Source organism: Phyllobates terribilis, unplaced genomic scaffold (genome assembly GCF_046119375.1).
Source record: "Phyllobates terribilis strain yellow unplaced genomic scaffold, ASM4611937v1 Scaffold_5__5_contigs__length_657084704, whole genome shotgun sequence".
NCBI classification, from domain to species: domain Eukaryota; kingdom Metazoa; phylum Chordata; class Amphibia; order Anura; family Dendrobatidae; genus Phyllobates; species Phyllobates terribilis.
The window spans coordinates 488781160-488797750 of NW_027362765.1; positions in this window are offsets into that span (position 1 = coordinate 488781160).

Consider the following 16591-nt stretch of genomic DNA (forward strand, 5'->3'; position numbering starts at 1 on the left):
AGGAACCAGTAGCATTTTGGATGCAGCATATTTTCACTGCGTGCAAACCATTGTGTTCTAATGCCGCACTTGTTTTGTCAGTACAAGTGGATCCACCGCATGTAATGACATTTCAGTCAGTAAAAATCTGCGCCAGAGACTAGCGTCTCCGCTACAGAAATTGACACACTGCAAGTGAGTTTACGGAGTGTCAAAAACAAGTACAGTGGGCATGGGATTTCTTATAAATGAAAGAAAATGAAGAATTAAATTAAAAAAATGACGTGGGCTCCCGCGTCATTTTCATAACCAGCAAAAGGGAAAGCCAACCACTGGGAGCTGATATTACTGGCCAGGGACGGGGCCATTAGCCAAAAATGTTCCCTGGCTATTAATAACAGCCCACAACTGTTTGCTTAAAATTGTCCTAGGGAACCCCTATAAAATCTAAGCAACAAAGACTAAACTGATAGCTGTTGGCTGATATTAATAGCCAGGGAAGGGGCCATGGATACTGCCCCCTAATAATACCAGTCCTCAGCTGCCCCAGAAATGGCGCATCCATAACATGCGCCAAATTTGGCGCTTAGCCTTGCTCTTCCCATTTGCCCTGTGGTGGTGGCAAGTGGGGTAATAGGGTTGGAGTTCATGTCAGCCTTGTGTTGGAAGCTGAGAAGGAAGAATTGGTGTGTGATCCGTAGAGAAACTTTGAGGTGCGGGTGAAGTGGGATGAAACCCTGTAATTAGTAAGCAATGAATCACCGCACAATTTTGGTAGAATTTGCAGATACTTTATTTCAGATATAGTGAGTAAGACATAGGTACTGATATGGAAAGGTGCAGGAAATATGCGACAAAAATTTATAGAAAATAACATTTCTACCCTGCTAGGGTCTTATTCATACTGTCGCTGTAAGGAAAAAAACATTCTGTAAGAACACACAATTATGTACATATATAAAAGTTATTTACAAAATATATACAAAAAATGTATACACGACAGGAGGGACCATGTCAATTATAGGTATTCATGCAGTTATATCACAAGAACATTCTTATATAAAGAGCGGCATCTTTATCATTTTATAAGGACATATGTTACATATGTGTAGGTCCCTAGTATGTATCTTCACACGGTATGCCTTAAAGAAATCATTGGTAGTCCGTACAGGGCCACAGGAGTAAGCCAGACAAACAGTATTGGGAGATTAGATGTGATAAAGGGGGAGGTGTGTATGTGCTGTACACACAGGGTATGTCTTAAGAACTCACCGAGCAACAGGAGTTTGTAAAAAAAATTGAATTGAGATGTGAATGGAACAATAAGGAAGCAGACATGTCAGTGATGTAGGTTGGGGTTAGTGGTAGAGGAGAAAAGTACCAAGGAGTGGGGGTGCAGGCAGTAAGGGGAGGGTGAGTGGATGCTAAAGAAGTGTATTGTGAGACCTCGAAGCCCGCGCCTGCGCTGTGGTACACAGTTCTGTGCTGTAAGGCGCATGAAGGATCTGATAGCCCTGGTAAGGGACTGTCATGTGTATCTGAGTAAACTGTAATATGTACATGGAGGAGAAGCCTGTGTGAGTGTCATGTTATGCTAATGTTGATGAACAAGGTCTATGGGAGGTATCAGTTGGTAAAAGGGGGTTGGGGAAGGCCCTATATTGGTATGCAACTGGAGCAAGCCAGTGTGTGTGTCATCTTATGTTAAGACAAATAGGATCTAAGGAAGATCTCAGTTGATAAGAGTATGAAGACCAACTAGGTGGTGGTCATGTTAGGCACTCATATGTTAGAGGATGTAAAAGGGTGGAGAATGCGTTGTCTTCCCTAACCCCACACCTTCTTCAGAGAGAAGAAGCAACAACGCAAAACGCGCGTTAGGGGGAAGCTAATCTTGGTAAATGCTAACTTCTTTCTTACTGGCTGTGATTTTTGCTATATACACACCGGTCCAGTGTTTATCTATAGAGATGAGCGGTGTTCGACTAGAACTGTTCGCCAATCTCAAATTCGAGCTGTTTTGGGCGGTGTTCGAGTTGTTTGACGAACCCGAACGATTTGCAAAAAATTCGGCTGTTCGAGGTTATGTTCGATAACTGTTCGTGCACCAAAAGCGTGTCCTGCATGTCTGGCGCTATTTAGAGCACCAATCATGCAGGGATTGTCTGCCACTCACTGTAATGCCACAGCCATGGTGGTTGTGGCATTACAGTGATTGCCCAAATCGATGGGAACAGTGCCAACAGTGAAACATGAAAAGCCGGCAATTCAGCAGCGGCATACACCGGTACCCGACAATTTAGAACCGAAAGAATAGAGCTTCACACATAGATTAGATAGATATAAACATGTCAGCCACATATATACGAAGTACAGTGAAAGTGCTGCTTACTGTACTTGTCATTTAGCGTAAAGGATTTATCAAAAAAAATAATAGTGTTTTCATGCACCGTCTCTTTAAAAAAGCCGGCCGGCAATTCAGCAGCGGTACCCGACAATTTAGAATAGAAGGAATAGAGAATCACACATAGATTAGATAGATAGAAACATGTCAGTCACATATATAAGAAGTGCAGTGACAGTGTTGATTACTGTACTTGTCATTTAGTGTAAAGGATTTATTTAAAAAAATAATAGTGTTTTCATGCACTGTCTCTTTAAAAAAGCCGGCCGGCAATTCAGCAGCGGTACCCGACAATTTATAACAGACAGAATAGAGCATCATACATAGATTAGATAGATAGAAACATGTCAGCCACATATATACGAAGTACAGTGACAGTGTTGCTTACTGTACTTGTCATTTAGCGTAAAGGATTTATCAAAAAAAATAAGTGTTTTCATGCACCGTCTCTTTAAAAAAGCCGGCCGGCAATTCAGCAGCGGTACCCGACAATTTAGAACAGACAGAATAGAGCTTCACACATAGATTAGATAGATAGAAACATGTCAGTCACATATATATGAAGTACAGTGATATTGTTGGTTACTGTACTTGTCATTTAGTATTAAAATAAAGGATTTATTATTAAAAAAATTGGCGTGGGGTTCCCCTTAATTTTAGGCTCTAGCGGAGGTTAAGCAGACGGCTGGGGCAGATGTTTGAAGCCTGGGAAGGGGGTAATACCCACGGAGCTTCCCAGGCTACTAATATCAGCCCCCAGCTGAATACATAGCCTTTACTAGCTATTAAAATGGGGGACCCCCCAAAAAAAATGACGTGGGGTCCCCTCTAATTTAATAGCTAGCAAAGGCTAGGCAGACAGCTGGGGGCTGATATTAATAGCCCAGGAAGGGAGCCATGAATATTGGCCCCCTCCCAGGCTAGAAACACCAGCCGTCAGCCGCCCCAGAAATGGCGCATTCATAGGATGCGCCAATTCTGGCACTTAGCCTCGCTCTTCCACGCTGCCCTGGTGCGGTGGCAGGGGGTAATAGGGTTGGGGTTGATGTCAGCTTATAATGCCAGCTGACATCAAGCCCAGGTTAGTAATGGAGAGGCGTCTATAAGACACCCCCATTACTAACCCCATAGTCAAAGTTAAAAAAAACACAAACACCCAGAATAAAGTCCTTTAATTGAAATAAAGACACAATCCTTTATTGTTCTAAATTAAACCATACTTACCGTCACGCCCATTCCAGCTGAAGCCAACGATCTCCTGCAATAAAAGAAAAATAATAAAGCAACCTCATCCTTACCTTTCCATGGTTCCCACGACAGCTTCAGCTCTGCTACATCGAGATGACAGGCTGGACCGCAGCAGAACGCTGCCATCCAGCCTCTCATCCCGCAGACACTGAGAAGCGCAGACTTGCTTGCGCTGCTCAGCGTCTCTCTGTGACGACATCCAGATGAGCCGAGTTCATGTCCAATGAACTCGGCTCACCTCATGCACGTCACTGACAGCGTGGGAAAATTCTCAAGCTGAAGCGGTGAGTGCAGGAGAATTCTCCCACGCTGTCAGTGACGTGCATAAGGTGAGCTCATGTCCAATGAACTCAGCTCACCTCCTGCACGTCACTGACAGCGTGGGAGAATTCTCCTGCACTCAGCGCTTCAGCGTGAGAATTCTCCCGCTGAAGCGCTGAGTGCAGGAGAATTCTCCCACGCTGTCAGTGACGTGCATAAGGTGAGCTCATGTCCAATGAACTCAGCTCACCTCCTGCACGTCACTGACAGCGTGGGAGAATTCTCCTGCACTCAGCGCTTCAGTGTGAGAATTCTCCCACGCTGAAGCGCTGAGTGCAGGAGAATTTTCCCACGCTGTCAGTGACGTGCATGAGGTGAGCCGAGTTCATTGGACATTAACTCGGCTCATCTGGATGCCCTCACAGAGAGACACTGTGGAGCGCAAGCAAGCCTGCGCTTCTCAGTGTCTGCGGGATGACAGGCTGGATGGCAGCGTTCTGCTGCCTTCCAGCCTGTCATCTCGATGTAGCAGAGCTGAAGCTGTCATGGGAACCATGGAAAGGTAAGGATGATGTTGCTTTATTATTTTTCTTTTATTTCAGGAGATCGTTGGCTTCAGCTGGAATGGGCGTGACGGTAAGTATGGTTTAATTTAGAACAATAAAGAATTGTGTGTTTATTTCAATTAAAGGACTTTATTCTGGGTGTTGTGTTTTTTTTAAATACTTTACTAGAAATTCATGGTGGTCATGTCTAATATTGGCGTGACCCCATGAATTTCGGGCTTAGGGCCAGCTGATAATGCCAAGCTGGCCCTAACCCCTTTATTACCCAGTGAGCCACCGCATCAGGGCCCTGGATGAGTTGGGTACAGCGCCAGAAGATGGCGCTTCTATGAACGCGCCATTTTCCGGGGTGGCTGCGGACTGCAATTTGCAGCGGGGGTGGCCCAGAAAGCTTGGGCCTCCCTGCGCTGCGGATTCCAGCCCCCAGCTGCCTAGTTGTACCTGGCTGGACACAAAAACAGGGCGAAGCCCCACGTCAATTTTCTTTAAATTATTTCATGAAATAATTAAGTAAAATAGGGCTTCCCTATATTGTTGTGTCCGGCCAGGTACAAATAGGCAGCTGGTGGTTGGGGGCAGCCCGTTCCTGCCTGCTGTACCTGGCTGGACACAAATATAGTGCGAAGCCCCACGTCAATTTTTTTAAAATTATTTCATGAATTTCCTGAAATAATTTAAAAAAATTGAAGTGGGGCTTCGCACTATATTTGTGTCCAGCCAGGTACAGCAGGCAGGAACGGGCTGCCCCCATCCACCAGCTGCCTATTTGTACCTGGCCGGACACAACAATATAGGGAAGCCCTTTTTTTCTTAATTATTTCATGAATTTCATGAAATAATTAAAAAAAATTGAAGTGGGGCTTCGCACTATATTTGTGTCCAGCCAGGTACAGCAGGCAGGAACGGGCTGCCCCCAACCACCAGCTGCCTATTTGTACCTGGCCGGACACAACAATATAGGGAAGCCCTTTTTTTCTTAATTATTCCATGAATTTCATGAAATAATTAAAAAAAAAAGTACGTGGGGCTTCGCCCTATTTTTGTGTCCAGCCAGGTACAACTAGGCAGCTGGGGGCTGGAATCTGCAGCGCAGGGAGGCCCAAGCTTTCTGGGCCCCCCCCCCCGCTACAAATTGCAGTCCGCAGCCACCCCGGAAAATGGCGCGTTCATAGAAGCGCCATCTTCTGGCGCTGTACCCAACTCATCCAGGGCCCTGGTGCGGTGGCTCACTGGGTAATAAAGGGGTTAGGGCCAGCTTGGTATTATCAGCTGGCTCCAAGCCCAAAATTCATGGGGTCACGCCAGTATTAGACATGACCGCCATGAATTTCTAAAGTATTTAAAAAAAACACAACACCCAGAATAAAGTCCTTTAATTGAAATAAAGACACAATTCTTTATTGTTCTAAATTAAACCATACTTACCATCACACCCATTCCAGCTGAAGCCAACGATCTCCTGCAATAAAAGAAAAATAATAAACCAACCTCATCCTTACCTTTCCATGGTTCCCACGACAGCTTCAGCTCTGCTACATCGAGATGACTGGCTGGACCGCAGCAGAACGCTGCCATCCAGTCTGTCATCCCGCAGACACTGAGAAGCGCAGGCATGCTTGCGCTCCTCACTGTCTCGCTGTGACGGCATCCAGATGAGCCGAGGTCATGTCCAATGAACTCGGCTCACCTCATGCACGTCACTGACAGCGTGGGAAAATTCTCACGCTGAAGTGCTGAGTGCAGGAGAATTCTCCCACGCTGTCAGTGATGTGCATGAGGTGAGCTCATGTCCAATGAACTCAGCTCACCTCCTGCACGTCACTGACAGCGTGGGAAAATTCTCCTGCAATCAGCGCTTCAGCGTGAGAATTTTCCCACGCTGTCAGTGACGTGCATGAGGTGAGCCGAGTTCATTGGACATGAACTCGGCTCATCTGGATGTCGTCACAGAGAGACGCTGAGCAGCGCAAGCAAGCCTGCGCTTCTCAGTGTCTGCGGGATGACAGGCTGGATGGCAGCGTTCTGCTGCGGTCCAGCCTGTCATCTCGATGTAGCAGAGCTGAAGCTGTCGTGGGAACCATGGAAAGGTAAGGATGAGGTTGCTTTATTATTTTTCTTTTATTGCAGGAGATCGTTGGCTTCAGCTGGAATGGGCGTGATGGTAAGTATGGTTTAATTTAGAACAATAAAGGATTGTGTCTTTATTTCAATTAAAGGACTTTATTCTGGGTGTTTGTGTTTTTTTTAACTTTGACTATGGGGTTAGTAATGGGGGTGTCTTATAGACGCCTCTCCATTACTAACCTGGGCTTGATGTCAGCTGGCATTATAAGCTGACATCAACCCCAACCCTATTACCCCCTGCCACCGCACCAGGGCAGCGTGGAAGAGCGAGGCTAAGTGCCAGAATTGGCGCATCCTATGAATGCGCCATTTCTGGGGCGGCTGACGGCTGGTGTTTCTAGCCTGGGAGGGGGCCAATATTCATGGCTCCCTTCCTGGGCTATTAATATCAGCCCCCAGCTGTCTGCCTAGCCTTTGCTAGCTATTAAATTAGGGGGGACCCCACGTCATTTTTTTTGGGGGGTCCCCCATTTTAATAGCTAGTAAAGGCTATGTATTCAGCTGGGGGCTGATATTAGTAGCCTGGGAAGCTCCGTGGGTATTACCCCCTTCCCAGGCTTCAAACATCTGCCCCAGCCGTCTGCTTAACCTCCGCTAGAGCCTAAAATTAAGGGGAACCCCACGCCAATTTTTTTAATAATAAATCCTTTATTTTAATACTAAATGACAAGTACAGTAACCAACACTATCACTGTACTTCATATATATGTGACTGACATGTTTCTATCTATCTAATCTATGTGTGATGCTCTATCTTTCTGTTCTAAATTGTCGGGTACCGCTGCTGAATTGCCGGCCGGCTTTTTTAAAGAGACAGTGCATGAAAACACTATTATTTTTTTAAATAAATCCTTTACACTAAATGACAAGTACAGTAAGCAACACTATCACTGTACTTATTATATATGTGACTGACATGTTTCTATCTATCTAATCTATGTGTGAAGCTCTATTCTTTCTGTTCTAAATTGTCGGGTACAGATGCTGAATTGCCGGCCGGCTTTTTTAAAGAGACGGTGCATGAAAACACTAATATTTTTTTTAATAAATCCTTTACACTAAATGACAAGTGCAGTAACCAACACTGTCACTGTGCTTCTTATATGTGTGACTGACATGTTTCTATCTATCTAATCTATGTGTGATGCTCTATTCCTTCTTGTCTAAATTGTCGGGTACCGGTGTATGCCGCTGCTGAATTTGCCGGCCGGCTTTTTTAAAGAGAGTGTCTTCTGAGCAGTTTGTCAGCTTTTGGACACCTTTGCAGGTGTTTTCTATGTGTTTCTATGTGTTTTTGTTTGCCTGCCATTGGTTTTAACGGTGTTCGACGGTGTTCTAAGGTGTTCGACGAACAGTTCGACGAACAGTTCCTCGAACATCCCGGTGTTCGACGAACCGAACCGAACCCGAACACTACGGGGGTGGCTCAACACTATTTATCTACACTCTCATTGCACTATACTACTCCATAATATAGCCACTTGATCTAACATGACATATATGGATGTGCATTTGTTGGTGTAAATCCTTGCCTGGTCCAGAATATTAATTATATTTAGTGCCTTAGGTTTATATGTAAGCAGCCCATGACTCTGCATTTTTTCAGTGGCAATACCACATGGTTCCACTAGATGGGGATAAGACCATTATAATCTATTTTTATTGCTGCTACTTCTTGCTGCCATAGTGAACCATCCTGTGAAATTTGATTATATGCACTGAGCATTTTACACTAACCCCATTAAGGGAATTTACTGTGCAATAATTTTGTGTTATACTTTCTTGATCTCATGTGTAGATCAATTTTGGGCTTTCTATGCTTATATGTGGTATTATATTTCTTCATGTACATGGCGCATAAATACAAAACATCTCTCCCGCACTTTTGCATGATAAGCATTAATATGTTGTACCTTGATCCGCTTTACTGGCAATAGGTTCTCCTTCTGTATTTTATTTATTTTTATGATATGTTTTTAAGATATGGTCAATAAAATTGATAGATTGTATCACTTTGTTTCTCATTCATAATCATTTTATTTTTTACAGGCGTTTCTTTTTTGGCTTACATGTTTGTTAGACACTCCCTATCTTTCATGAATCTGTACTGGTTATCATTTATTATATTATTGTCTGCGATATAACTCTGCAGGTCATCTCTCAAGATGCCCTCACAAACTTTGCACACTACTGATGTCAGACTTACCGGACGGTAGTTGCCTGGATCCACCTTCTCACCTTTCTGAAATATCGGTACCACATCAGCCATCCTCCAATCCTGCAGTACCACCCTTGTTACAAGAGAGTCTAAGAATATGAGATACAGCGATCATACAAGAGATAGCAGGATAGTACATAACCTTATGAAAGTTTCCTTAAGGCTATGTGCCCACGATGCAGAAATGAAGCTGAAAATTTCTGCAGCATTTCTGCATCTCCCTGGCAGAAAAAATGCATGCAGATTGTGCATGCGTTTTTCCTGCAGAATACATGCGGAATACATGCGGATTCACATGCGTATCCACATGCGTTTCCGCATGCAGATTGACAAGCGCTTTCCAGGCGATTTTAGCATCACTTGGAAAGTGCTTGACAACTAGGTCACACTATATAAATCCATGCAAACAGCATGGATTTATATAGTGTGACCGTAAAAATTTAAAAATAAAGCTATACTCACCCCCGAGGCCCCGGCGTGTGCTGCAGCGCTCGTTCCTGTCTGGTTCCTGGCTGCCGGCATATCGCGAGACAGAGCGGTGAAGGGCCTGCAGTCACATGACTGTGACGTCACCGAAGGTCCTTCAGCGCTGCCGGCATGCAGAGAGAAGACGCCGGACAGGTGAGTATAAACTTTAGTTTTTATTTTATTCTTTTTTTACAGTTTCTATGGTACCCAGGTCTGGATGAGAGTCTCCTCTCCTCCAGAACTGGGTACCATCCGCACATAGAGACGCATAAAATCCGCTTGTACAAATGTACAGATGCGGATTCTATGCGTCTCAATGCAAGTCAATGGCGGCCATTCCGCTGCGCTTCCGCAAAATTAAATGACATGCTGCGGATTTTTGTACGCAGCATAAACACTGCGGAAAAATCCGCAGCATGTGCATAGAACATGCGGAATCCCCTTGGGGACCATGGGGTGCGGATTACCTAGCGTTTCACAAGCGTTTACGCTGCGGAAATTCCGCAGCATAAACGCTTGAAAAACGCTACGTGGGCATGCAGCTGTTTGCATGGATTTATATAGTGTGACCTAGTTGTCAAGCACTTTCCAAGTGATGCTATCACCTAGAAAGCGCTTGTCAATCTGCATGCGGAAACGCATGTGGATACGCATGTGAATCCGCATGTATTCTGCAGGAAAAACGCATGCACAATCTGCATGCGTTTTTTCTGCCAGGGAGATGCAGAAATGTTGCAGAAATTTTCAGCTTCATTTCTGCATCGTGGGCACATAGCCTTACAACTTGAAGTATTTTCCACAGTTTCCTTCCTTCTTGTCTCTATGGTTCTCCTGTCCTCTTTACTCTTTCTACTTCTCCTCTGTCTCCACTGTTGCTCTTTACTTCACCACAACCCTTGTTTGACACTGCAGTGCTGCTTAGCAAGAGTCCTTTACTCGACCTGCGGTTTTGCATCTTCTTTCCCCTTAGGATGCTAGTATTCTCTGGTTCTTATCTTCTCTAGTATTGATGCTCTGGAATTCCCACCCGAGACAATCTATGCTCTCAGTCCTGTCTAGGCCTGTTACCTTACGAGTTGTAAACTCTGGACCTTTCTGCTTGGCGTCCTCTCCCAGGACCTGTTTCCAACCAATCACGCTGGCTACTAGTCACTTCTGCTCTTGATCTCGCTATCGCTTTCCTTAGGTCTTCAACTGTTTGGAACACCACGTAATGCGGCACTGCTCACGATGAAGCTTAGGTCCTCTTTCTATGCACTCCAGTCCCCAACTGCTTCACTACCTGGAAACTGTCTGTTTTCCCTTCAACAACTTAGCCACTCCGACTCTGGGATAGTCACAGCTATTAACTCTAACTATACCTACTCACTACCTGTTGCTGGGCAGAACACAGCTCTATCATTATCAACACACAATATCACCATCACTAACAAAAGGCACAATTCGCATTGCACAGTATAACATTGCAACAATATACTTGTTTCTTCAAGAGGGAGCATGGGCAGTATGTCCCTATTCTTACAAGGCTGTTGAGTTCAGGTCAGAAGGACCAGGCCTGATTATGGAATTATAACCCATGAAACGCAAATGTGAAACCTGTCTAAAAGTGTTCATATAGGTCCACAGCCAGAGCGTTTGGTTGTATATATCAGTATATTGCTTAAAAAAACCATTAATGAGTCACGTTGTAACTATGCCATTCCATGCAACAGTAAAAAAAACCAAAGCATTTGTTAAACATACCTTTCTTATGATAAAAGACTATGGGTGATGGGTACCATGGTATGGTATTACTCACATGCACCGATTTAATGTCTTTGGCTTATTAACTTTTTAAAACAGGCCTAATACTATATCACTACCATGGAAACTGAGTAACATAAAAGCCAGGCTCCTCATCACTGGGCAGCACAGGAACGATCCAAGACTCCTGGATCAATCAGTATATGTCATTCACAGCACACCAGCACCACATGGACTGATTTTCCCTTTCCTGAGTAATTATAGCCAGACTGACACCGTATCTCTACATTCATTGCCGTCCTTTTATTTTATACAATGTCCTAACTAGTTCTTATATACGGTGTTATTCCATAAACTCCATAAATATATAAGCAAGGAAATTATAATATTGGACACTCATGATAGATACGGATCACTGCATCAACCTCCACCTCAGACCCTGATGCGCGTTTCGACCAAACTTAATCCAGAGGTAAATTCTGGAAGGTGAGAGTGAGTTTATAATGTCAACAGTAAGATATGATTGGATAGAAATGTAGCAGTGGTAAAATTACCTATAACCCCATATTGTTTCAATGCTGAGTAGAGCCGCTGGAAAACAGAAGTTCTCTGATTGCATAATCAATACAAGTTGCCTGTAGGTTATAAATTATCTCACCTTAGCACTGAGCTCCCCATTTTAGATGCAGGAGGACTGTAAGGGTATGTGCACACGATGCAGAAATGAAGCAGAAAATTTCTGCATCATTTCTGCATCTCTCTGGCAGAAAAAACGCATGCAGATTGTGCATGCGTTTTTCCTGCGGATTACATGCGGATTCACATGCGTTTCCACAAGCGTTTCCGCATGTGGATTGACAAGCGCTTTCCAGGCGATTTTAACATCACCTGGAAAGCGCTTGACAACTAGGTCACACTATATAAATCCATGCAAACAGCATGGATTTATATAGTGTGACCCGAGAGAGTGTATATACTTATCTCCGATGGCCCGCGCTGTCCTGCTCACTCCGTTCTCCCGGCAACTTTGAATTGAAAGACCTGCCGACGTCAGCGTCACGTGACCCGTCACATGTCTCTGACGTCAGCGCAGGTCCTACAACTCACTGCAAGTGCCGGGAACCAAGCAGGAGCGCAGCGCGGGCCGACAGAAGGTAAGAATACATTTATTTTTTATTTTATTCTTGTTTTACAGCTTTTTTAATGGTACCTGGGTGTGGATGAGAGTCTCCTCTCCTCCACACCCGGGTACCATCCGCACATTAGAACGCGCCAATAACGCAAGTACAAATGCAGTCTTGCGGAATTGGCACGTTCTAATGCAAGTCAATGGCAAACGAATGGCAAGGCCGCAAATTGGAAATGTCTGATTTCCTCCCCTATGAATCATAGAATCATAGAATCATAGAATGGTAGAGTTGGAAGGGACCTCCTGGGTCATCTGGTCCAACCCCCTGCTCAAAGCAGGATTCACTAGATCATCTCAGACAGATGTCTGTCTAGCCTCTGTTTGAAGACGTCCATTGAAGGGGAACTCACCACCTCTCGTGGCAGCCTGTTCCACTCATTAATCACCCTAACTGTCAAAAAGTTTTTTCTAATATCTAATCTGTGTCTCCTCCCATTTAGTTTCATCCCATTGCTTCTAGTCTTTCCTTGTGCAAATGAGAATAAAGATGATCCTTCTACAATGTGACAGCCCTTGACATATTTGTAGACAGCTATTAAGTCTCCTCTCAGTCTTCTTTTTTGTAAGCTAAACATTCCCAAATCCTGCAACCGTTCCTCATAGGACATGGTTTGCAGACCAGTCACCATTCTGGTCGCTCTTCTCTGAACTTGCTCCAGTTTGTCTATGTCTTTTTTAAAATGTGGTGCCCAAAACTGTACACAGTATTCCAGATGAGGTCTGACCAAAGAGGAGTAAAGACCGATAATGACTTCACGTGATCTAGACTGTATGCTTCTGTTAATACATCCCAGAATTGTATTTGCCTTTTTTGCTGCTGCATCACACTGTTGACTCATGTTCAGTCTATGATCTATTAGTATACCTAAGTCTTTTTCACATGTACTGTTGCTTAGCTCTATTCCTCCCATTCTGTATATGCTTTTTTCATTTTTATTGCCCAGATGTAGTACTTTGCATTTTTCCCTGTTAAAAACCATTCTGTTGGTTGCTGCCCACTGCTCCAGTTTATTTAGGTCTTTTTGAATCCTCTCTCTCTCTTCTCTAGTATTAGCTATCCCTCCTAGCTTTGTGTCATCAGCAAATTTAATCAGTTTACCCTCAATTCCTTCATCTAAATCATTGATAAAGATGTTGAACAATACAGGTCCCAGGACGGAGCCCTGTGGTACCCCACTTGAGACATTCATCCAGCTGGATGTGAAGCCATTTACAACCACCCTTTGAGTCCGATCACTAAGCCAGTTATGAATCCACCTAACAGTTGCCTGGTCCATTGCATACTTGGTCATTTTTTCAATAAGGATGGTGTGAGATACTTTGTCAAATGCTTTGCTGAAGTCAAGATATACTATATCTACAGCATTTCCCTGATCCACCCAGTCAGTGATTCTGTCATAGAAGGAAATTAAGTTAGTCTGACATGACTTGTTAGTTACAAACCCATGCTGACTCTGGTTAATCACTTCATTCTTATCCATGTACTTACATACATGTTGTTTAATAATTTGTTCAAAGATCTTTCCTGGTATAGAAGTCAGACTCACCGGCCTATAGTTCCCTGGGTCCACCTTCTTCCCCTTTTTGAAGATAGGAACAACATTTGCTCTTCTCCAGTCTTCTGGGACTTCTCCTGTTCTCCAAGAATTTTCAAAGATTATGGAGAGTGGTTCTAAAATTTCTTCTACGATCTCCTTCAGTACTCTGGGGTGTAATTCATCTGGACCTGGAGACTTGAACTCATTTATGTTAGCTAAATATTCCCTCACAATTTTTCTGTTTACAGATAACTTGGATTCCTCTATTCCTTTAAAAGGACAGTGAAGATCAGTTGATGTTACATTTTCTTTCTGAGAGAAAACAGATGCAAAATTGGAATTAAAAAGTTCGGCCTTCTCAACATCCTCTCTTACCATTTCTCCATTTTCATCCTGTAAAAATCTTATAGCATCTTTGACTTTTCTTTTACTTTTGACATACCCCCAAAATCCTTTTTTATTGCTTTTGACATCTCTTGCAAGCCTTAATTCGTCAGCTTTAGCTAACCTGATACGTGCCCTGCAGGATCTGCAGACTGCATTATAATCTTCTTTAGATATGCCTCCCTCTTTCCATTTAATAAACATTTCTTTCTTTCTTTTTAGCATGTGTTTAAGTTCTGTGTTCATCCATCCTGGTTTCCTTAAATGCTTCCCATTCTTCCTACTTTTCGGGATTGTTAACGATTGTGCTTTGAGAATCTCATTTTTAAAAATTTCCCATCCTTCCTGGACATTTTTGTCCTTAAGGACATCCAGCCATTGGATCCCTCCTATTCTCTTTCTGAGTCTCTTAAAATCTGCCTTTCTAAAATCTAACCTTGAAGTTTGAGTCTTCACATGTCTTCCTCCTCTAGTTATCCAAAATTCTATAATAGCATGATCGCTGCCTCCTAGGGTCCCAGCCACCTTTACCTCCTCAACCATTTCCTCCCTGTTTATAAGGATTAGATCCAAAGTAGCAGATCCCCTTGTTTTCTCCCCTACCTTTTGGAAGATAAAGTTGTCAGCAAGAGAGGATAAGAATTTGCTTGACCTGTTAGTTTTACTTGAGAGAGATTCCCAACAAATGCCTGGATAGTTGAAATCTCCCATGACCACTACGTCGTATTTTTTGGAGAACTTGGTCATTTGATACATAAAGAGTTCATCCATATCTTCAGATTGCCCAGGTGGCCTGTAGTAAATGCCTACAATGGTGTCCTTTCCGTTGTTCTCTCCTTGTATTCTTACCCAAACAGTTTCCACAGAACTCCCAGTCTCTGAAGCTTCAATGTCTGTGCAGATATACGCTTTTCTAACATACAATGCAACACCTCCTCCTCGTTTATCAAGTCTGTTTCTTGCAAATAAGTTGTATCCTTTTAGCCTTTTATTCCAATCATGTGTATCGTCCCACCAAGTTTCAGTGATTCCAATGACATCATATTCCTTTTCCTGCATTAGTAGTTCCAATTCTCCTTGTTTGTTGCCCATGCTTTGTGCATTTGTATAAAAACATTTTAGTTTGTGATTGGTTTCTCTTCCTCCCATATTTTTATTATTTAAATTGTTTTGTCTTTGTTCTTCCTTTCCACTTCCAGTAGTAGAGATCTCAATAGTATTTGTCAGCTGTATTGCTTTTTCTGGCCTTTTGCTTCCCTTCCCACATTGTTCTAGTTTAAAGCTCTTCTGATGAGTGTAGCAAGGCGACTTCCAAATACATATTTTCCAGTCTTCGTAAGGTGCACCCCATCTCTAGCAAGTAGTCCATCGTATAGGTAATTCATTCCGTGATCCAGAAATCCAAATCCTTGTTGACGGCACCATCGACGTAGCCAGTTGTTCACCTGTAGAATCTTATTCCACCTCATTGTTCCATGGCCATCCACTGGGAGGATGGATGAGAAGACCACCTGCGCTCCCAATTCTTTCACTTTGTTGCCTAAGTCTTCAAAGTCACTGCAGATGGTTTCCAGGTCCTTTCTTGCGGTGTCATTTGTCCCCACATGTATTAGCAGGAATGGGTAGTGATCTGTAGGTCTGAAGAGTCTTGATATCCTGTCAGACACATCTTTAATTTTTGCTCCTGGAAGACAGCACATTTCTCTTGAGGTTATGTCTGGTCTGCAGATAGCGGCCTCTGTTCCTCTTAACAGGGAATCCCCCATGACCACCACTCTCTGTTTTTTCTTCACAACATTCTTCTTTCTCCATCCAGGAGGATTCTGAGGGCTTACAAGGTTATTCATTGCTGGCAAAGTCTTATTTTGCTGTATTTCTTCATGGTTCTCCTGCGTGAGAGCCTGGTACTGGTTCCTGAGCAGTATGGGTGCTGACTGCCTCTCGATCCTCCTGCTTCTGTGGGTCACATGCTTCCATTCCTCTGTTTCGTCAGGTGCAGTTCGAATTTCTTCTCTTTCTGAATCATGAAGAGATAATTCTGCTCTGTCTAAGAACTCTTCACCTTCCTTAATGATTTTCAAGGTAGTTAACCTCTCTTCTAGATTTTGCAACTTTTCCTCCAACAGGGACACAAGCTTGCATTTCTGGCATGTGAAGTTTGGCTTTTCCACTGGCAAGTCTGTGAACATGTAGCAGGATATGCAGCTCACCAAATGACTCCTGGACTCTTCCATGTTCTTATTGTTAATGTTCTGAAAACAGTGAAAAAAGCTTAAAAAAAAAGCTTCAAAATGCGCGCGACGGTAGGCGCGCGGTTTACCGATGTCCTCTTTTCAGCTCCAACAGCCAAAATCCAGTGTTCTTTGAGCTCGCGGAGACTCTTCACTTACCCCAAAATGCAGTGGGAATATGCAAATTATCTCCTCAGGACTCCTCCCCTGGTTTACCGATGTCCTCTTTTCAGCTCCA